The 15,053-nt window shown below is 37.5% G+C and overlaps 1 long non-coding RNA gene across 1 annotated transcript in view; it reads left to right on the forward strand.

Annotated features, from left to right (window-relative positions):
* Positions 1-15,053, forward strand: part of LOC112530624 — a 151,038-nt gene that overhangs the window by 30,838 nt on the left and 105,147 nt on the right. The window contains exons 2-3 of the long non-coding RNA XR_003072392.3: positions 1,919-1,992; positions 4,968-5,052. This is a non-coding gene — a long non-coding RNA (uncharacterized LOC112530624). The remainder of the gene's footprint in view (positions 1-1,918; positions 1,993-4,967; positions 5,053-15,053) is intronic.

The raw sequence follows: 15,053 nt of genomic DNA on the forward strand, positions 1-15,053 counted from the left end.
AGGCCTTTGACTTAGGTTTTTCTCTTTTGAGAGGGCAGAGGTCATATTATTTTGGGTCATATAGCATTATATCCTGGCTGTTGGATATTTAGCCATTGCTAAAATTAGGTAAGGAGTCAGACTAGTGCTTGGTTTTTTTTTTTAGTTATTATTACCAAATTTTGAGGTTGTTCCCCCCCCTTCCCCCCCCTTTTTTTTAGCCCCAAGAGTTATAAGAAGCACTCCTAAGGTGTGGTGGTGATCTGAATAAAAATGCTCTGACACTTGCTCACTACTGCCTTGTCAGTGTAGATAAAGTTTCAGCTGATCAAAACACCCCTGCAGGCAAGAACAAGACTGTTTTTCTCTCCAGCCTGCTGCTGAAAAGGCTTTAACAGAGTGGGAGTCAGTAAATTAACACTGGCTATTACCAGGTTGAGAGGTTTTGTTTAGCACTTAGCTAATTTTGTAGTCATGTAGTTTGGACTCCAGATGGGAGGATGGTGGTGAAATCTTCCACATGGCTTGTCGCTGAGTTACCTTAAACTGTATACAGAACGTACCTATGGAGACGTAGAAAATTGGGTTTAGCAGTACTGTTCACCTTCAATATTCCTGGTGGGGGTTTTATGGAAGCAAAAGGTCACGCGTTATCAGATCAGTCAGCTGTTAAATGTGACCCCACAGCAATCAATCAGCCAGTGCCAATTGCCTAACATGCTTCTCTTGATCTCTGTATTGGGGATGGCTTAGGTTGTTCAGCATACAAATTATGGCTGTGTCTTTCGCAGCAATGTTTCTGCTGTGATTCAGGAACTCTTGAACATTTTGGTGTCTTTCAGCTGTGTGGGAGGAATGAATATAATACCAGCTTATGTTGCGTGAAAAGGCAGTGCTTGAGGTCGGCCAGAGGCCGGGGTTTTGGTTTGGAACACAGCCTCTGTTCACACACCAACTGTGTAAGGAAATGACACCATCACTACCTGGGAGTGGAATGAAAGAAAAGAAAGGAAAATGTGTTTTGTATTGTCTCTTTCCTTGGGATGGGAGAAAAAAAAATGTGATAATGTCCTTCTTATCTGGATTGTTGAAGACCACCACATCCTTCTCTGAGATGAGTTGAAGGGTATGTTGTCTTGGCAAGGAATACAGTAGAGAAAAGAAACAGAAAGGTTTCCTGAGATGGCAAAGTCATGAAAAGTCCTGAAGAGAAGGGCTGGGACTCTGAGATGGAGAAGTCTGGTAATGTATGGTGGAATGACTGGAGAAAGGAGATGAAAAAGTTAAAGACAGTAATAACTGTCTGTAGAGACTAATAGTGAAAAGGTGATTCATTTAAGTTGAGATGTCAGTCTCCCCAAATCATTCTTCTATGAAAATTATCCTATGAAAATATGAGAGAAGAGTTTGTCTTGTCCCATAATATTTAATAATATAATGATTTACATTAGAGTGTGGCTGCTTTCGGGGTAGTTAAGCTCAGACTTTGGGAAAAACACTAATGGGAGAAACCTAAGACAGAAACAGGTATTTTTGTCATAGTTGTCTGTATTTGAAAAGAAAATAGAAGTCCTGTTTCCCTCAGTGCAGTAGGAACTGAACAGCAGGAGGCAATTTCTTTACTTACGGCTTTGTCACCTTTCTAGCCATTGTTCAGCCCCAAATCCTGTTTTTGCAGGGTTACATTACAATTGCTGTTGCGACTGTGTCTAATGATTTGGCTTTCTTGTTCCCTTTGCTGCCCATCTCTCTGGTCTTTTGTCATGTCTTTTATAGACACATAAACCTTTGAAAATAATAGCCAGTGAACCACTTTCACCTATGGAGTGAGCTGGAAGTAAAAAGTTCATGCATACAGAGATTCATCAAAACCTCCTCCATTGTGTTCAATAAAGCATAAGATATTTTGATCCAGGCTCATTTCTTGCTTCTCTTTCAGGCTTATTGTGCAGCTGCAGGCGGGATGCTCAGTCTGGCTGTCACTATCTCCCCACTTCTGAAGGCCAATAAGGGGTAAGGTGGCATAAGTTCATGAAGTCTGCAGAGAGCTTTGAGAAGTCAGAATGGAAATTACAGTAGAATGAGAAAATTGCTATGTAGACGAGATTAGGTTCTGGCCACGTGAATAAAAAGACCACAAGAATAGGAGAGGCCCCATCCACGCCAAACAAATTACCTTAGGGGAGTGCAATGAGCATGACCTTAAGATGAGCATATGACTCCATGAAAATTGTGCTGAAAAGAGCAATCATAAACTGGCAGGTTTATTGTAAGAAATAAGTGGACATACATGCCAGAAGGGCTGTAGAGGAATTTGTAAAATGCTGTCCTGATGAGCCTTGTCTCTTATAAAAGATGCAAGTTTGTGAGAGTTGTTATAGTGTGTAAATTAAAGAAGATTTCCAATATTGAACAGATATGTCAGATGCCCTTTTCTCATAAAAATTTTGCTGATCTATCAGTTTTACACTGATATTTTCTTTCCTCCTTAGACATTCACTGGTCTTGTTTCTTGGTTGTGTATGTAATTATTTCTACCACACTCCTTTCTTTTGGAAACAAAATAAGTGAAGAAAAATATATTGCTTTGATTTCTTCCTGTGAAAGACACAGTAGAACTACTATCTCTTAAAAAAAAAAATCCAAATTTTCTGCCACAGAGTTACATTACTTTGCAAAAGAGTATTAAAAAGGAAGTGGAGAGAGGAAAATTTGATCTGGAATCCAGTGGCTGTGGTAATTTTCAGAGCAGGTCCTGTAATTCGTGCAAGCTATGTTTGTTACGCTGGAGAACTGGAAGAAATTATCTGTTGCATTTCTTTTTCTTCTCTTTAGTCTTAGGTTTCATAAGAGGTGTAATCTTTTCTAATTTATTGTAGTCTTGGATCTCCTTGCATGTTGGGTTTATGAATTTATCAGGCAATCGGTGAAGGAATCATTTGGGACCCAGCTGTGTTCCCTTTTTCTGTGCTTGCATATTTTACATGCCGAAGGCAAAATACCAAAGAGAAAGTACTCCTTTAGCTCTGGTATATCACAAAACTTCCTTCATATGGAAGGAATTTCTTGATTAATGTGTAGTGTTGTGTGAAGCTTATGTTAATATGCTGTATTAAGACTGGTCCCAGAAGTTGCTGGTATCTACTATTTTTAGGAAAATGTAAAGATTTTGTATTTCTGCAAACTTGTGTGCATTTCATGTATTGTATTCTACAACTGTAATGCCTTTGGTATCCCTGTTAAAATTTTATGGTATACCTGAAAATAAGATAGAAATTAATATTAGTTTCTTGAAACATAGAAACACACCCAACTCAATTATACTGTTTGAACAACTATTTTGAAGGGAAAATGGTACGTAACTTTTTTTTTTTTTTCCCACTAAATTCTCTCTGTATTCCCCATCTGACCACTCCAAAGCAATATTAAACAATTCTTTCTCTCATTTGTGTGCTATGATATGGATGAGAGCATGTGATCAGGACTGTGACCTCACCTCAGTTTTTAAAAGAAACCTCCCTTTGTGCCTTTCAGTTATACAACTTTCAAGTAACCAAGCCTTTAACTCAAAAGCAGTGTGATTCCCTTTGATACCCATCTGACTGTAAGGAATTCCTATGGATGCATGAAAGTGGTTAGAGGCAACCTTTCACTGGAAGCCTGTGGAAATTAAGTGACTCTTCATATGTGACTTTGGCAATCTTCCTAACTCCTATTGGGTAAAGGAAGAGAAAACTTTGTCGTTATACACAGTAGATTGAGGCAGGAATTTCAGAAAGTCTCATGAGAAAATCATTTTTATATGCACTTCTGACTGGAGGAACACACCTGAGAGATTTAGTGGTTGTTTCAATGTTAATCTTTGTGATTAAAAAAAAAAAAAAAATCCTTGTGTGGATTTACAATACAGAGAATAGTGCCAAGAATGAATGCTCTACCCCAGGTGCAACTTTAGCAATGCCAAAGATATGTATAGATATATACATATATAATAATTTTCCTTCATCTTCTTGCCGAGTTGCTAATGTAACATGCCATGAGACTTGCCTTCTTGTGTGATGAGACCACATTTTTGACTTGTATTCAGCTTGCTATCCACTCTAATCCCCCAAGGCTTTTCAGCTGAGCAGATTTCAGTGATATTTATGTGGTATAAATTTGTTTTGTAGGACTTCTGTCCTCAGGGTAAAGCTAGCGATTCACCCATAGGCCTAGGTGATCTGGGATGCTTCAGCTGTCCTTTTGTCAGAATCTTCCTAATTTTAGGGATTTGTTTCTTGATACCTTGTGCACCTCTAGTTTTGAAGAAATACTAAGAATTATAGGCAAAGGCCACATTTATAGCATTCTATCCAGTGGTGTTTAAAAAATCTAGCATCACTGCAACTGAAGACAGTGATGACATTATGAAGTTTCCCTTAAGTCACAGACAAGACATGCTTGAGTTAATGGCAGGGTAGCACATGCTGACCACCTGCTGAAAGTCTTTTGAGTAATAAAAAGGTGGTTCAATATTCATGTGCATTGCCACATTTGTCACATTTATGCTAAGATTGTTTACAAGGAGGGTTAGCCTTGATACTGTTTTTTTTTTTTTTTTTTTTTTTTTTTTTTTTTTTTTTTTTTTTTAGTGTTAGTCTTTCTATTTGGGAACTACAGCTTTATAGGATTTGAAGCTTTAGCTCTTACTGGTAGCCAGTAGTCAACCTAGTTTACATAATCTCAGTTGCAGGCACAAATAATCCTGATTTCTTTGCACTTTAGTCTTCCGATTTGTCCCAGGAGTTTAAAGGGAATAACTAAGATGTTATGACTGGTCCCTAGAGAACTCTTTCCCTTTACGGAGGTCTACTGCTTGTGCAGAATATCCTACAATATATTAAGCATTACTTGAAAAGAAAGATATGACACTGATGATGTAATACTCTGTCTATTCCTGGCTCCAATAATCCATGATGAGAACCCTGACTTGCCTTTAATTTTTACAGAAAACTCCATGAGCTCTGGGAAAAACCCTAAGAAATCTGATAGACCCTCTGGACAAATTCTTGAATACTGCATAAACCAGAAATGGTAGGGATGGAAAATCTTTATTATTATTATTATTATTATTATTGTTATTATTTATCATATGGATCTGTTTTATCTTGAGCAGCTTTAAAACGTTTGGAAACTATATTAATAATTGGGACCTAGATTCTGAAAAAATCCCTAGATGAAACAGAAACATTTCTCTCAATAGTTCACTGTTTGAAATATGTTTCTGGCTGAAAACAAAAACATTACAAAAACCTCACTAAGAATAGGAAGTTGCTGCAGGAACGAAACTCCCTTTCTGGCTAACAGGACTGTGTTTTCCTATGCAAATGTAGCAAAGCCCAGAAATTAGCAATGACTGCTAAATTAACACACTTGAAGAGCTTGGCTGGTTCTAATAGGCAGTCAAATGGTCTTGTTACATTGTAATGGTGCCAAGCTAATTGAAGTGATTACTGTTGCTCATGAGCAGCCCTTTTGAAGTGAAGTCTTTTAAATTATCCATAGACGTTAAATGTCAGACACTATTGTGTAATTATACTTTGTAAACGCTGAATGTCATAAGGCATCACAGGTAATTGAGGTTTACAGAGAAGAGCTTTATCTAAACCTAATTGGGCATCAACTCTTTGTCACTATTTCTAAACCTAATTGGGCATCAAATTTTTGTGCCAGGGGACACTCCAACACCTTATCTCAGCCCTCCCCCGTCACCATCAGCTGGGAAGTACATATCACAGCAAATCTGACCCACCAAACCCAGAACCTCTCACAGTCCAACCTGTGCAGCCCGTGGCTCCAAGAAATTGGAATTTTAACGGGATAGCAGCCCCCTCTATTTCACTGGAGAGGGACAGCAGTAGTCGATGGTGATCTCCTACATCTTCTGTGTCTGGGTTCAGCTGTCACACCACCAAACCACTGTGGTATTCAACAGAAAGCTTTGAAGTGCATGAAGAGGAGAGTTTGGGTTAACAAATGTTTTTTGTCTTCTTTTTATTTACACATACACAGTAACTATTTTCAAGTGCTGATTTTTCATTATTTCCTAGTACTTCCTAGAGGAGAAGTCAGATTCACAGCACAGAAATCCATTTTCTATCTGAATCTTAGGCTTTTACTTCTGTCATTTTTACTAGTAAGCAGATGCTTTACTCCATGACTCTTCCCCTGAAAGCTCCTTTTCCTTTTCCTTTTCCTTTTCCTTTTCCTTTTCCTTTTCCTTTTCCTTTTCCTTTTCCTTTTCCTTTTCCTTTTCCTTTTCCTTTTCCTTTTCCTTTCCCTTTTCCTTTCCCTTTCCCTTTCCCTTTCCCTTTCCCTTTCCCTTTCCCTTTCCCTTTCCCTTTCCCTTTCCCTTTCCCTTTCCCTTTCCCTTTCCCTTTTTTTTTTTTTTTTTGTTTTGTTAGGATAATCTGCATGCAGAGATTTATTGTGATAGTACCTCTGATTTTTGTCTCTGGCTGTTTATTTGTTTATTAATTCTTTAGTTTTTTCTTCCCCTGTAGATCAAAGACTGCTATTTATGTAGTCTTTACTCTTGGTCCTTGATGCTATATCTCCAAAAACATTCAATTTTTTAGACTGGATTCCCTTAGCTTTGTTTATAGAGTCTCAACCCAAGTTTACTGAGGTCACTGACTGTATTACCTCTGACTTCAGTGCATTTGGTTTGAAAGTCGATTAAATCAACCTGCTATAGTCAATACTTCTCTTGTAAGTTGTAGAAGTCCAGAAACTGTTCAGAACTACCACTTCCATGTAATTTTGTGTCACATCATGTCTGGCATGTTTTTATCAGGTGGTCATGCGTAGAGAGTGTTGAAGAAACTCCTTGTGGGTAACAATGTTGTATTTGCTTTTTTATTAATCAGTATTAATAGTGTATTTTGATGTGGGGGAAATTTGTGTGTTTATATGGAGAAAGTCACTGCTTGAATGTGCATTTCAGGGAAAAGAGTACAAAGATTTTCTGAGACAAAAAAAGTGTGGTCAGAGAACCTCAGTTCATTTGCAGAAGATTTCACTGTTACCATAAAATATTGCCTCAGTTATTTTGCCATACTGGTCATCCACTTGTGAAAGAGGTCTTTAAGCTGTAAAATTTTTTTGCTTTAGCAGCTCAGTTTTTTTTTTTTTTTTTTACATCAACTCCCTTCTTTCCTAGTCTTTGCACAGATTGAATTGTAACTCATCTGCAGATGGAGGGAGAAAAGGAGAGAGCATTAATCTAACCAGTTATGAAAAGAAACCTGGACAGTTCTTTTGTTTATCCTGAACCAACTCTTTGACGTGTAGGTAGACTTACAGAATTGACTGGGGGAAATGGCATAGCAATAGGTCCCTAAATTAGAATTCCTCTCTCTCAATTTCTTTCCCCACCTTTCACCTCCCCCCTCTCTCACATTCAGATGATATAATTAATTTCCTTTAGCTTTACTGTACATTTACATTTAAGAAAGATAAAAAGTACCAATTTTACTTCTGGACAAATGTGAATTAAATTGTCCTGTAGAATGAGGCCAAAATGGAAAATAATAAAAAGAAACACTGTAAAGTGTATCAAGCACATATCCAGTTATATTTGAGATCAGTCACTTTGATGTTTGATTTAGTCGTACCATCTAGGTGTTTGATAGCCTCAGACTTCATCTCTCTCATATGAAATCATATACATGTCCTTTCCTGGAATGTGCCAAAGAGTGTTGTCAAAAGGGCGTTTCATTCTCAGTTGTCTGCAGGAGGATGGACATGACTGCTAAACTATCAGAAAATTAAATTAAACTTGATGGCTGTGCTATCCCCAAAGGGCAGAGAACCCGATTTCACTGAAAGCAGAACACACTAATCCACAGCATTAGCAACTTGCCAAGGCTGTCTAAGTCAGTGCTTGTCTTTGTCAGAGTGGAAAGGAAGAAAGATATATGAGGAGCTGGTGGCCAGGACAGGTTTGAGCTAATGAAATTGGTGCTAACCAAAGAGATTAACAATAATCTACATCCAGAAAAGACTGAAAATAAAGGAAAGAATAGATAGAAGAGGAAGAAAAGGAGAGAATAAAAATATTGATTTTGGATTTTTGAATTTCATATTCTAAAATTTTGATTTTAAATAAAATTAAAAGTTATATGATAGCGTATTTCTAGTGGTGGTCAGTGCTTTAATGTCAGCTCATGCAGTTCTGTCCTACTTTCTGTTGAGGTGTCTAGCGCATATTCCTATCACACTTAACATATTTGAAACTTATAATAAACATTAGAGAAATATGAATATTTCATTTATTTTTGAAATTCGTATTTCACCTCGTGTTCTCTTCTGTTGTCCCCTCTTGACCAATCTCTTGTTTTCAGTTCCCACTTTTCCTCATTTATTTATTCCCAGGAATGATCTGAAGGGCCCTAAACACTCATGCTCTCATAAATTAATTTTTCATCTTTCAAGATGAGATTGAAAAAAGGTGCCCCTATTCATTAGCAAAGTGAAAAGGGGCTGGAATTAGGTGAGAGGAAAGAAAAAGAAACTTAAAGCTCTTCTGTATCAAGCTGTGACCAATAGAGTGAATCATGGAATGGTTTGTGTTGGAAGGAATTTTTAAGGTCATCTAGTTCCAACCATCCTGCTACAGGCAGGGACACCTCCCTCTTGACCAGATTGCTCAAAGCCACATCCAGTCTGGCCTTGAATGCTTCCAGGGAGGAAGCATCCACAATCTCACTGGGCAACCTGTTCCAGTGTCTCACCACCCTCACAGAAAAGAATTTCTTCCTAAAATCTAGTCTAATAGCTAACTAATAGTCTAATAGCTGTACTTGTGCAGACTGGAATGCTTGTGGAGCAGTTTTTTGTAAGTGAAAGGTGTGGCTGACTTCTCTCAGAGGTGATTTCACCCAGCACTGGCTCCCATTGTACCTAGACAGTACAGAAACAACATGTGCTGCTTGTATTTCATTTAGGCTCTGTTATAGGTGAGTTATCAAGAATGGCGAAGAATGCTGTCTGATTTGCTTTTTGAGATGGCATGTGGGCCACTATGGGTATGGTTTATATTTTCCCTTTTCCCCCACCCCACAGAAACAAGCTGGAATTTGTCCTTCTTTATTTTGCTTTTATCATTTGCTGTTTTATTTGCATTCAATTATTTGTTTTTATTTTATTTACTACTTTATAATGGAATTTTTTTAGACAAATGAATATTTAATAAATGAATTATGTTTAAATGTTTGGATTGTTCCTTTAGTAAACAGTTTTATCAGCACAATAACACCATCCAGAGCATGTGTTTGGTGGACAGCACACACATACCTAAGATGTGTTATTACAGTTGCTCCCAGCTGTTTTACAGGGCAAACTACAGTTCCCTAGGTCAGGGTGACCTCTTCTGTAAGAGTTATCTAGGCTTCACATGGAACAGCCAGACACTGACCTTGCAGTGCTCCTCTGGAAACAGCATCACTTTATTGCCTGCAAAATGAATACTAGAAATCTTCTTTCTTCGTTTCTTTCTTTTTCTTTGATTGTTTGTTTCTTAAGGAAAAAAAAGAAAAAAAGAAAAAAAAAAGAAAAGAAAAAGAATTTACCAGTGGCACTTCTTTCCCGTCTTCTCCCTTTTTCAAAGTTCTCTTGATACCTGTGAGGTGAAGAATTCGGGCTCAACTTTAAGATTCCCAGATTTTTCTATGGGTTTGGAAGCTTTTGGCACAAGACAGCATCTGAGGCTCTTGGAGGTGTGGGCTGGTGTCATACCCTAGGAGCAAATCTGGCTTCACTTAGACTACGTTATAGTTCAGCCATGTGAGTGATGCATCTTGATCTCACTTAAGACATACTATTGCCTGCTGTGGAAGAACTACCTCCTGTCCTCAAAAATTGTGCTAGCTGGGTATCTCGTCAGAGTATACCTATAAGAGCAACCAGGTTTTTCTAGATCAGTAATAAAATGTGATATGTTGCTAGAATCTATCATCTTCTGAGTGAACTGATGGTGAATATTCAGATGGAGATGATTGAACTTAAAGCATCTTGTGACAGGGAGAGAAGCTGGCTCTTGGGTCCTGGATATCCAAATTCAGTGCTAGTTGCTGTTTCCAACTGCTGGAGCCTAATTTCTTGCTAAATCTTATAATTGTTACACAAAGAATACTACACTTAGCCTAACTCCATTGTATAGAAATAGACATTTGGTTAGTTTTCACTGGTAACCTTAAAAACGGAGTCTACAGAAATCATATCATGCTCAAGCACCTTTAAAAAAATAAATATTTTAAATTGTTAATTGATCCCTACAGTAATCAGTTGGCTGCTTATTTAAAACAGCAACAACAGCAGCAACATGGGAATTACAGAAATTGATAGGAACTTCAGCATTTAGCTGGACTTAATACCATAAACAAAGACAGGAAGAGAACAGATGGTTTACATCCATGGTTGACACCCAGCCCAGCTGGTATCAGTTTCTTGTTGAGATGAAAAGAAAATAAGTTGAGGTATAAACAGGGTAAACCATTGCCATCTGGGTCAATTCTTGTGGTAACTATAAAGCAGCCACTTCATACATCCTTGGTTTATCCTTCCTGTTTCCTCCCTTATCAAATATTTATTGTCAACAATGGGCAGTTCTGTTTGCACACATTGCAATTGGATAATGAGATAGTTAGGTTTACTTCTGTTATTGATGGTGAGTGTTGATGGCATGAATAATTTCCTGTTTTTATAAATGGGAATTGAATTATTGATGCTTCATTTAGGCAGCGATAAAGGTATTAGTGATGTATTGCCATGGCTGTAAGTTGGTAGTGGTAGTAGACAATGCTGGCAGGTGACGGACCAATTCTACCCTACAGCTGCAGTGCAAATTGGAAATTTCTTCCTCTATATATGAATATATATATATATATGAAATAAATGAATTATAAAGAATTTTCTTTAAAAATACTACAGAATTTGTCCTGATATCTTTGCAGTATGTAATATAGTCAGAAACAGGACATTCCCACAGCCTAAATTGGCAATATTTTGCTTACAGCCACAGCCCTCCCTCTCAAAAAAAAAAAAAAAAAAAAAAAAAGAGCATTTCAGAAAGAAGGAGAGGACAGAAAGCATGATCAATGCAAAAATAGTACCTACGCTTACCTTGAAAGGGCATCAAACATTTTCAGAGACTTTAACTGTTTTTTTTTTTTTTTAAGGCTGACTAATTTTGGACTTCTTAAAGCTCAAGTGTTACTCTTATAATATGATAATTTCAGTTTCTGCAATTCAGGTTTGAGATTTCTTTTTCTTTTCTTTTCTTTTTTTATTTTTTTTCCATTATCCAAAAACTCTTCCTATTTAAAGAATGTAAGCTGTACAGGACTAGTGGCATTTCCATTACACCTCCTTCAAAAGAGGACATTAGAGAGAGAAAAAAACAGCTGAGATACCCTTCTAGCATTCCAACATACGATGTTAATGTCCCTTGCCAAAAGTAAAAAGTTGAAATGAGAGCTTTGCATTTCTTCCCTCACTGCTTGCTGTACTCACCTCTATTCTGTTTTTCAGTTCTTCATTAGACTCAAATTTGCTTCTAATCCCATCTTCCCACTGGTGCGTGAAGCATAGCAGTGCCTCCCCTGTCTGCAAACCTCACCTGGGTACACTACGAGCCAAGCTCTTAGGGAAATGGCAGGATAGTGTGCTTGAAAAAAAACCATAATGCACATTTCCCTCCTCTGACCACAGTTAATAAATTTCAGAAATGTCATGCTGTTCTTAAGTCTTTCTGCCTCCCTGCTGTTTGAACCATAGGGTGGTTGGAAGCAGCCATTGCCAAAAGTTATGCGCACTATTTCTGATGATCAAGAACAGAATAGATCAATAATGTAAAAAGGAAAAACATAGGGGAAAGAAGATCTCAGGCCAATTATTTTTCTACAAAATACTTTATGTGACAACAGCAGCTGCCCCAAAGGGCAGCATGTAACAACAGAGCCTAATTAGAATGATTTCAGTGTAATCATTAACTAGCATCTAACACCTACGAGAGTATTTCTGTTTAAACTAAAACATGACCTGCATGGTGGAGAGGCCTTGTAAACTGTCTGTGAAATAAAAAATGTGACAGTAAAGGTCAGAGCTGTGCTCATTTGAATTTCAAGCAGGAAGCAGACTCCGCAGTCGGCATGTACAGGAAGAGTGGTGGCTCTTTTCCTAGGCTCTCTTTGCCAACAGTAGCAGTTGGAGAAATCCTCCAGGACTAATTACTGAGGCTGCAAAACAAGTATTGTTCTTTTGTCTCTTTCCCTGACCTAGTGAAATGCAAGGGTCCTAATTATATTGTGTCAAAGATGTGGTTTTGTTTTCATTGTCATGTGAGTGAGGGTCACAAGCTAAGAAAGCCAAGTGGCACCTTACATCTCTCTCCAGCCACCTGCCGACAGCTTCCTTGCCGCTGCTGCTAATCACATTGTCTTGCAGGAAAAGCGGGGGAGGGAGGGCTTGCTAATAAACTCTCCTCTCAGGAAGAGCGATGCTAACACATTGTGTTCCACTGGGCCGCGTAGAAGCAGCTATCAAATCAGCGAGATTTGGCTTGATTTGCTAGTCTCTGGTGAAATTTAAGAAGGCAAAATTGTAAAACATTCAGTGTAAAAAAAGTGTGAAAACATTTTTAAGGAAAGCATTTAAAAAGTCAGGAGACAGACATCACAATAAAAAAGCTGGCAGGAAGAGTGTTATTTATTCATTTTGAAACATTGGAAAGTACTCTGTTAGCAGCATTTATCTGCTCTTAAAAAATCCAAGAAAGCAAGTGCACTGAATTCCTTTTCTATTTCCTTTTGTGACTTTTTAAGTGCTGTATACACATAGTGAGCTTGTATACTTTGGGGAATTGATAAAGCTATAACATTTAGTACATAAGCATTGCTATACTGAATGTCTTCTTCTTTTTCTTCTACCCTTCCAACATAGTGAGTTTTCTTTGCACTTGTCTTTATTTGCCCCTCTCCTTTGTACGTTTTTATGTCCCCTTTTCTCTACCCTTATGTATTTAGTTGCATTCTTTTCACCATTATTTTTGCCTCTCATTGCAACTTTCCCCTCTTTCTTGATCTCTGGCGTTCAAGAAAGTGATGTGACAGTCCAGAAAAAAAAATAAATAAAATTGTTGGTATATTCACAGAATAAGAAAAATCAGCACCAGGTCATGTGCAAGAAATTTCTTCCTTTATTTAACAATCCCTGTATTTGCCATCAAAGTGATTATAGCTTATCTTCACAGATTAGAGACCAATTTTGTGTATGTTAATTACACATTAATCTGTATCTCAACTAGATAGTTTCAGGAAAATACACAGTATGTAAATTGGAACCAAGAATATGTCCGCTATTATACAGCTGTGACTAGGATACATTTTTTGACATTAAATGCCTGCAGCAGGGGGGTTGGAGCTTGATGATCCTTGAGGTCCCTTCCAACCCAAGCCATTCTATGATTCTATGACTCTGTGATAAAGGTCACCTGGAGGTGTGTAGCTGTTTGGTAGTGCAAGTTGTCAGGTGTCTTAAGAACAAAACGGGAAGAGAGGGCAGGCCCTTATTGTTCAGTATGCAGTTTAAAATCCATTCTTCATCTTCCTGGGAAACTTTCTCTAAACATGTCTGCATGCTTTATGCCACATGTGTTAGAGGCATAGGCAGTCAAATCTCTCTTGAAATCAATGCAAGTCTGCTGATTTCCATTGTTGAAGGTCTTGTTCTCCTAGTGGACAAAGTAAATCAAAATCCAAACTAACTTAAGGTTCTGAAACACAGTACAATGTTGTTCTCTCCTCCTGCTGCTCCTTTGTGTCTGGCTAATAAATCCTCAATGATGTGTTATAGTTTTGGGTGTAATTCCTGCTTGTGATGGACTGCGGAGGAGCATGGAAGTTTATAAGTAAAATTAATCATATTTCAATAGAATTTATTTGGTGTGTGCCTTGTCTGCAGATCCATTATAGCGTCTCAGTCATTGCATGTCATACTGCTTAGAGAAAACTGGAAATTAGTGACATTTTGGTAATTCATTTTACTCAAAGTATATTATTTCTGCAGATAATTCATATTCTGTGCAATTGGCAACTTCTTCTTGGTTCTGTCAATATTTTCTCCTTTCACTTGTGCTGAACTTCATAGACATGAGGACTTATGACTGAAGGTAAGATAGGTACTGGCTAAAACTACAAAAGTAAAATTGAAGCATCTTTAAATAAATCTGTGAAACAGCAAAAAAGTTTAGTACTGTCATGTGATTATGATCAAGCATGCTATTGCCATCATCTGTTTTTGTTAGAAGGTAATGAGTTTAATATAGCTTATGTGGCTGTCTCCTAGTTTACCTCTTGGGAATTCATGTACTGTGTTTTCTTTCTTCTCTATGGATGTTTACCTCCATTTGTCACTGCTAAAGTTCATGCAGAATACAGTCCCCGTATTCTGGAAGGAATAATAAACTTTTGAACAATATGAAGTTGTCTTCTGGGCTTCACAAGCAGCTACCATTGTCCTTGGGAGCAATATTCCCGTACAGGATTTAATTGTTTCATATAAACATTATCCTTTCAGTTACAGAAGTTCTGCACTCTTGCTAGTTGTTTCAAGTTAGCAAGATATTTGCACATCACTTGTGATAACTTTATGGTTGGTATTTGGAGGTTTAGATGTTCATTTTAATAATTTTAATTTTACAGTACTTTTTAGAAATGTAAACTCTAAAGAAAGTAGATAGAAACATATATTTGCCATGATTTTGTTTTGCCTACCAAGAACATCATTTAATATGTCCTTAATGCTCATTTTGGCTCTAGTGTGGTGATGAAACAGCTTTTTTAGAGTTTCTGAAAAGAGGTATGAGTTTGTGGTTAGGCTAATAGTAACCTCTTGGAGTGTCACACCTCTGTAAAGGTTTTTGTAAAGCCCTGTATGAATGGAACCACTGTAATCCTACTTCCTTTACCCACTACAGGGACAAATGTATTCTTCTGATAGTCCAATCGTTTCAATATTCTAAGGATGTTTTCTGT

Source organism: Gallus gallus, chromosome Z (assembly GCF_016699485.2).
Source record: "Gallus gallus isolate bGalGal1 chromosome Z, bGalGal1.mat.broiler.GRCg7b, whole genome shotgun sequence".
NCBI lineage: Eukaryota > Metazoa > Chordata > Aves > Galliformes > Phasianidae > Gallus > Gallus gallus.